Here is a 7,500-nt window from a genome sequence, read left to right as displayed (position 1 = left end):
TTTAACGGAACCATAGCCATTTTCTTTAAGTTTTTATATGCACTCTTTTAAGCCGGGGTAAAAGCTTGCCTAACTTTCTTTTAGCATTGATTAAAACTTTTTAACTTGTTCAAATGCTATTTTTATAGGGGATAGGGATTTGTAACCCCGTGATTAGCAAAGAAAGCTATCTTTCTTCGGCGGAACCTGCCACGCCATCTAGGGGAGAGACCGAAAGTAGTTCGTTCCCGGGGCTAGTTACTAGCCCACTAATAAAATCCTTGCTGGGTCTGCTATATATAGCCCGGGAACTGAGCGGGGGTAGGCAGGGGCATAGGTTGAAACGTCCTAAGCGGCCGATGTACACCCGGTGGAAGCTATTGACGTTGTTTTTTTTCTTTTTGTTTCCCCTGCGGTCGTAAGGACGAGGTTTTAACGGCAGTAAGGTGGGATATTTTTAAGTTTTTCATTTTTTTATGATAAGAACTGAGTGCTCCCTTGGGTCTTGTTTTTAGGTTCTGGTTCCCGTATTGTTTTAATGTTTTGGTGTTTACCTGTTTTTGTGTTTTAGAATGTTTTAATAAATGTATATTTTAAAGATTCGTGAGTGAAATTCCTCCTTTTTTACTTAAACTCTCATTAAGAGACAAATGATACCATACTTGGCTACCTGTGGCAAGCAATTGACCACCTTCTATCAGCCCTTAAGGCTGACACGCACTCCCCTCGGATTTTAACACGCTTACCAGACTAAACTCTTGTTGTTTGGGTCATTTTTTCTCTTCTCACATGCATGCTTTCCTTTTTACCATTTACACCCTTCTACACGTCTTCTTCTTTCGGTACACTTATTGTTCCTGGACGTATTAACCAGGTGGTGGCAGCGCTAATGACCTAATTAACGAGGGTAATTAAAGTAAATTAAAGACCAATCACTACAACTACCATCTTTCTTTGGTGCCAGCAGGTGGGATGCGACACTGTCAATTGCTTGTCATCTTGGTCTCATTCAGTCAGAGCCAAGGCATGTTGATGAATTAGCGAATGCTAGATCTCTGAAGGGTTTTAATCTTTGCTATAGTTTTAGTGCTATTAATTAATATGCCGGGTAAGAGAAGTAAGCGCTTAAGGCAAAGTGAAGTTGGTGCAGAGGGTAATTTGAACACTTCTGATTCCAGTAACGCAACTGTACCTTTAACTAATAACAATAGTAACAGTAACGAAGTAAATATGGATCTTTCAATGTACGAAGAATTGACAGCTCGTTGCAATGAGCTTGAACAACGTTGTGCAACACTTACGGAACGGTATGAGGGTTTACTAAGGGAGACTAGCACCCATGTCACTCCTAATGTTACACCTGTCACACCAACCGCTATTGAGTATGTAATACATAGAGAAGATTCGGTTCCAAAATTTAAAGCAGAAATATCGGCAGCCTTCCCATTAAAAAGAAACCAGGAAGTAGAATCGTGGTTACGTGCAATAGAGAACCTGGTTAAGCCTGCAAATGATGAAGCGTTTATTCGTGCAGCGAGAGCTTCATGTAGAGGGACGGCAGATTTAATTGTTAATTCTCCAGTTTTTGATGGTATACACCACTGGGACATTTTAAAGCTCTGGCAAGGTCAAAATTCAGGGACTTGCTCTAGTGCTGAATTTTTTAAACATTTGCATGGATCCAAATTAAATCCAAATCAAGCACCATTAGATTTCTTCGTATCTGTGGAGGGTCTCGTATATCAAGGGTATAGGGATTATCCAATAGCTGTTGGAGTGCCAGACGAACTCATCAGAAGGGTGTTTTTACAGGGTTTACCTCATTGGCTTCGTGAAGCTTTAGTCTTAAAGGAAGATGATAGTTTACCATCTCTTGTTGATGCAGCACAACGCGTTTGGAATTTACGCATTAATGTTACGGGAGAAGGACCTTCAGTCCTAAGTTTAAACAGCATTCACGGCCGATGCGCTCACGGCAGGTCGCTTCAGTTGAGAAATACTGCCAGTATCATCAAAGTAATGGTCACAACACGATAGATTGTAGATTACGTCAGAGGCCACTGTTATGTTTTAATTGTCAAAGGGCTGGTCATTTTGCAAGGCAGTGTCCCTTTCAGCCGCCTCACGGCAGGGCGAGGTCTTCACCAGCACGTGAGGGATTTCACTCGGGAAGACCGGATGAGCAAAGATGGGGATCAGAAAAACCCAAAGGGAAACTCGGGTCCCCAAGGTAACCATGATGGAGAGTCAAATTAAACGGGGTCGTCCTCTGGTTAGGATTCATGTAAATGGAATGATCTGTACGTGTTTTGTGATACGGGTCCGAAGTGACCTTAATTAAGGAGAGTACATTGAACAAATTAAATATATTGTCTGTCACTCCCGTCGGACGTACTTTTAAAGGTGCCTCTGGTGCCATATTCAGTGGCTTAGGAGAAATTAATGTAAATTTTTCTATAGAGGACGCTGTGAAATGTAACCATCCCGTTATGGTATTTAAGGATATCTCATTCCCTGGAGACGTGTTGCTTGGTATTGATTTTATTAGACTTTTTAATTTTCAGTTTGTGGCTAACCTCACTCCTCCCAGGAATTACATGTCCTTTAATGATGTTAAGGTTCCTTTCTGGTTTTCAGACCAGTCGTCTTTAGGTTTAAGGGTTTTAAATATTAATAAATTTTCCCAGTCTGTGTTATGTGTATCTCAATCTGTGATTTGTCAGCCCAAATCAGGCTGCTTTGTAAGTACCACTGTAACTAATGATTTTAACAACCCCGTTGGGTTGGTACAAGGTAGAACGGCAAGAGTCTTAGTGCCAAGAAGCATAATTTCTATTAATAACAATAGTGCAAGTGTTTGGGTAATTAATGATAAGCCCCACCGAGTGACGCTGAAAGAGGGTATGAAATTGGCTAGTATTAACATGGTGAGTGATGTATATGCAAATTCTAATTCTGTGCATCTTCCAGAAGAGGTGGAACAAAGTGAACCCATGGCTGTGGACGATTTTACCGATTTTGCAGACGATTTTACGGACGGTTTTGATGAGCACTTTGGCATCAGTGATTTTGGCTACAATAGTGATGATTTTGATATGTTTCCCCCAGTAAGTATGGACGTGTGTGCATTGAAAACTACTGCTGGTGTGGAGAGAGTTATCCCAAAAGAAAATTTAGAACATTTAGGATCTGTGCGAAGGGAAAAATTGCTTTCTATTTTAGAAAGGTATAGTGATCTCTTTAATGAAGATGCCCCTCTTGGTTGTGTACCTGACATTAATCATAAAATTACAACTTCAGGCGAAGGACCCATTCGTACACGGCAATGGAGGCTGCCTGAAAGTGCGCGCGACACGATACGGCAAGAGTGTGAGGCGATGTTGCAGGATGGCATTATCGAGCCGTCAACCTCGCCATGGTTATCCCCGGTGGTCTTAGTGCGGAAGAAGGATGGTGGCATAAGGTTTTGCATCGACTTCCGCAACCTCAACAAAATCACTCTGGCCGACACCTACCCAATGCCCAGGCTCGACGAGACCATAGACCGGTTAGCAGGGACCCACTGGTTTACTGCCTTGGATGCCAAATCTGCCTACTGGACTGTCGAGGTAAACGAAAGTGATCGCCAAAAGACTGCTTTCTCAGATGGTTGTCGTCTGTACCAGTTCAGGAGGATGCCTTTTGGTTTGGCCACTGCACCTTCCACATTCCAGAGGGCTATCAACGCTGTACTGCATCCTGTTTTAGGAAGACACACGCTCGCCTTTTTAGACGATGTCGTCGTGGCCTCTGGTAGCTTCGATGAACACATGGATCATCTGGATGAAACAATGGGTTTGCTAGCCAAGGCAGGTTTCAGGTTGAACCTGAAAAAGTGTAAGTTTGCTGTAAATACCTTCAAATTCTTGGGTCATCTCATAACCCCTAACGGTGTCCTCCCAGATCCTGATAAGGTAAAGGCCATCACTCAAATGACAGCACCTCATAATGTGAAGCAAGTACGCCAATTTCTGGGAGCCACTGGTTTCTTCAGGAAACATCTGAAGGATTATGCTTCTGTGGCTGCTCCCTTGACTGCCTTGCTGAAGAAAGAAGCTAAATTTCACTGGGGTCTTGAACAGCAAACGGCATTTGAAGATCTGAAAGGCAAACTGGCTTCTGATCCCATCCTTAAACAGCCCGACTTCAACCGCACCTTCGAGGTACACTGTGATGCCTCCGGTGTAGCTATTGGCGCTTGCCTCATGCAGCGAGATGACGAAGGTAAACCACATGCAATCTCGTACTTTTCCAGGAAGTTGCGTGAGGGGGAGAACAAGTTTCCCACCATCGATGTTGAAGCCTTGGCAGTGGTTGAAGCTGTGAGAACCTTTGATCCCTACTTGTATGGTAGGCATTTCAAATCATAACTGATCCCCATCCACTTGTGCCGTATTTGCCCAAAAGGACAAAGTTTTTAAAGGGATGATCGCGGGACCATAAATTGTCTTTCTATAATTAACTTAACATATAAACCTGGGCTTCCCTTTACATGCCTGACCTTTAAAGTAAAAAGTTTTCCCCCCCTTTGTGAAATCTTAAACCCACAGACATCACCGCCGCTAAACAGAAGACCCTTTTTGGGAATGAAGTTCGTACCTCCCTGAAAACCCCGGATGCCTGGAAAAAGGATCCCGCTAAAATCCAAAAAAATTTTAAAACTAAGAGGTGATTTTTTGTCCATCTTAGGGCCTCCCTGGGGGAGTAATTACCAAATGTGATTCCCCTTTTACTCTGAGGACGAGAGCCCCTGGTGCTGTCCATCGATGCAGCTGCTGCCCTCCCGGAATCTTCAGGCCCTACTGTCCCCCAGGGACACTATTTTTTCCCTAAATGTTGGCGAGACAAAGAGATCCGAATTGTGTCTGATCTGTAAACAAAAAAAGGACGTCGCAAAAGGGGCTCCATTACCCCCATGCCAGAAGTTACACATCCCATGGAAAAGAGTATAGGGGATTCTTTGATTGCTTGGATCTACTCGGGGCCGGGATTTTCTGGCATTATAGACCCTTCCTAGATATTTGCGTTGATTCCCTTTAACTAAAAGGAGCCCAGACATTTGATGCTTTTATAAAAATTACCACACTATTGGGTCCCCTCGTTCCTTTTTTGGAAATGGAAAAGAATTCCACAATAGTTTTTTCCCCCCCCTCTCGGTCAGATCACCAAAACTCAGACCACTACACTACTGGGTATCCCCCCAAGCTACGTAGGTTGAAGAAGCAATCGTGGGGTGAAAGATGTTTTTGGCGCCCCCTGATAGAGAACTCCGAATGTTGGGATAAAAAGCTACCGTTTGTCGATTTGCCCTAAACAGGCTGTCACAGGAGCGGGGGTAAACCACTTTATCGATGACTGGAGAGGGGACACTTCCCACGGGGCGTGACGAAGAATCGACGGGGGGGGGGGAAAGGGAACGGCTCAGGTGCTGGGGGAAAATCTAGGGGGATCGGGGATAGCCCCAAGGACTGCAAAAAAAGGCCCACAACAAGGATGGGCACGAGACTACACCGCGACTGAGGCAGAATTCGATCCGGGGGAAGGAGACCTCTGTGTTACGTTTTTTTCGTCATGGTGGCCCAGGCGGAGCGCGGGGCCGAGAGGAGTAACCCTGCCCGGATTGGAAGAAGATCGGGCCGGTGAATTACCCTTTTGAGAACCCCCCCTCCTCACAAGAGGTGAATTATCAATCAACCAAATCGTCCCTTTTGTACCCAATCGAAAGGTAGTTATCCCGGTTTGATTCTGAATCGGAATCAGGGTTGATGAAGATTTAAGAGAGGAAGGTTAAATAAAATGGCCAACGATTCTTAAGGGGAGCCTGTCGCAGATTAAAAGGGAGTTTGTTTTCAATATTGGAGTTACCCCCAAAAACAATTTTTGGTTGGCATCTCGTTTTTACTATAAAAAAAAAAGACCCTTTAAAATTTTACGCCCGATAAGACCATTATAACCTGTCCTTTTTTTTCAAAGTTTTTTTGCCTATTTTTCGCTCAACAGGGTTCGTTGCCAACTGACGTTTAAAAAACTTTTATGGGGAGGAGTTGTGTGACCCCTCCCCCCGGGGACGCGCCGGGCAAGAAATGATTGAGTCTCCCCCGAAAGAAAAGGAAAATACCCATAACCCCACGTCTTATGTACCTTTTCCGGGTTTTTTTTTTATATTATTATTTTAAATTTTTTTTATTGCAAAAAAAAATTTTTTTTCTTAACTAAAGGTACCATCCCCATTTTTTTTTTCTATTCCTTTTTTTTAAACATCTTTTTACTTTTAAAAATTTAATTAAATTTTTTGCTTTTAAAAATTTTTTTTTAAAATTTTTTTAGTAATTTTTTTTATGGGATTAAGGGGGTTTTAGTTATTCCTTGGGGTTAAAACCTTTTTTAATGGGGGAAGAATGCACCCATCTAGGGAGGGGGGGGGGGGTATTTAGCTCGTTCCCCCGGGCTTTACTACCATTACTAAAATCCTTTCTGGGGGTTGGGTATATATAGCCCGGGGACCGAGCGGTCTCACAGGGGGTCTGGGGGTTGTCCGTCTACCTAGCAGCCGTGTAACCCCGGGGGAAGTGGAGACGTACTTGTTTTTTTTTTGTTTGTTTTTCCCCTGCGGGGCCAAGGGCATGGTTTTTTTTGGCAGTAAGGTGGGATATTTTAAGCTTTTTTTTTTTTTTTATAGTTTTAACAGAGTCTCTTTTTTTGGTGTCTTGTTCCGTTTTTTTTTTTTTTTTTTTTGTATTTTTTTAAATTTTGTGTTCTTTTTAATTGTTTTACTGTTTTCTTTTAGAACCAATAAATTATTTTAAAAACTCTAAAGTGAAAACCTCTTTTTTTTTTAAATTACACCTTTTTAAAGAGACATATGATCAGCTTGGCTACCCGGTGACAAGGGAAATTTACCACCTTCTATCAGCCCTTAAGGCGAAAACGCACCCCCCCTCGGAGTTAAAAAAACGTTAAACCCAAACCAAACCCTTGTTGATTAGGTCATTTTTTTTCCTTTTCCCCTTGCACCATGCTTCCTTTTTTTTTATCTTAACTTTATGGGTCTTCTCCTTTCCACCATTAAATTTCCTGGGCGTACTAAAACCCGGGGGTGGCAGCGCTAATGACCCAATTACAAATGGTTAAAGTAAGACATCATACACATAATGCGCTCGTCAACTGAAGTTGCCCTCACCGAAAAAACAAAGCTTGGTGGGGATGGGGATAAAATGCAGGGTGGGCACTGTGATAAAGGTAATTAGGTCAATGAGCAAACCCGGTGGTTTTTTCACTAGGAAGTATCAGTGGTCAAAGAGCAGGGGTCGGTCAAAAAATGCAATTTTCAAAAAAGGAACACACCACAAAAAAATGCCTGAATCAGACTAGTCATGGATGGATGCTCTGATTCTAAACATTAGATAAAATTAGTTCGCATAACGAAAAAGGGGGGGGTTTCTTGGAAATTAAAGGGGAGGGGGTCGGCAAATGCGGGGGGGG

Source organism: Penaeus monodon, unplaced genomic scaffold (assembly GCF_015228065.2).
Source record: "Penaeus monodon isolate SGIC_2016 unplaced genomic scaffold, NSTDA_Pmon_1 PmonScaffold_150, whole genome shotgun sequence".
Classification (NCBI taxonomy): Eukaryota; Metazoa; Arthropoda; class Malacostraca; order Decapoda; family Penaeidae; genus Penaeus; species Penaeus monodon.
This window is presented reverse-complemented; position numbering follows the sequence as displayed.